The sequence below is a fragment of the Mesitornis unicolor genome, unplaced genomic scaffold (assembly GCF_000695765.1).
Source record: "Mesitornis unicolor isolate BGI_N332 unplaced genomic scaffold, ASM69576v1 scaffold43021, whole genome shotgun sequence".
NCBI lineage: Eukaryota > Metazoa > Chordata > Aves > Mesitornithiformes > Mesitornithidae > Mesitornis > Mesitornis unicolor.
In genome coordinates this window covers 9,214-9,829 of record NW_010165248.1, presented here as the reverse complement: position 1 = coordinate 9,829, position 616 = coordinate 9,214, and positions in this window count along the sequence as shown.

Here is a 616-nt window from a genome sequence, read left to right as displayed (position 1 = left end):
AAGGGGAATTTGAGTGAACCCTTCAGAAAACCTGTAGTAGTCTGAGACTTTCTTTTGCTTTGATTCTGGGAAGGAAAAAAAAATGGAGGACAGAATTGTGAGCTTTTATTTAATATTGTAGATGTAGTACATCTTTGCCGTTCTGGAAGAAAGAAAAATAACTAAAATTTAATTTATTTAATAACTTTAAAAACAACTCTCTTGCAGTTTCTTTCTTGATTTGCCTGAGAACCTTTAAGATACATGAATCACACTGACATAAAAATATCCTTCAATTCTCTCCTGTCCAAGGACTCAGTGATTTCAGCAAGTATAATAACCAAATTCCAGTCCTTGCAGTACATCTAGGTTAATACCTAAATAATACATACTTGATTTTTTTATAGCTAGGATCATATTTGTGTCCATGAAATAAACCAGAGTATCAAATTTTAGAAGACTTTGCTGAGCCAGGTATTTTTAAAATATATACAAAGTAATCCTCTGCATACGTTGTTCTTGCCATGCCATAGGTAATTTCACATGAATGCCTGTGGAAGTCCTCTGCAGTCAACAACTCAGTACTTAGCCATAACCAAAATTTGCAGATTCAGAGACATCAGAGGTTTATCAGACA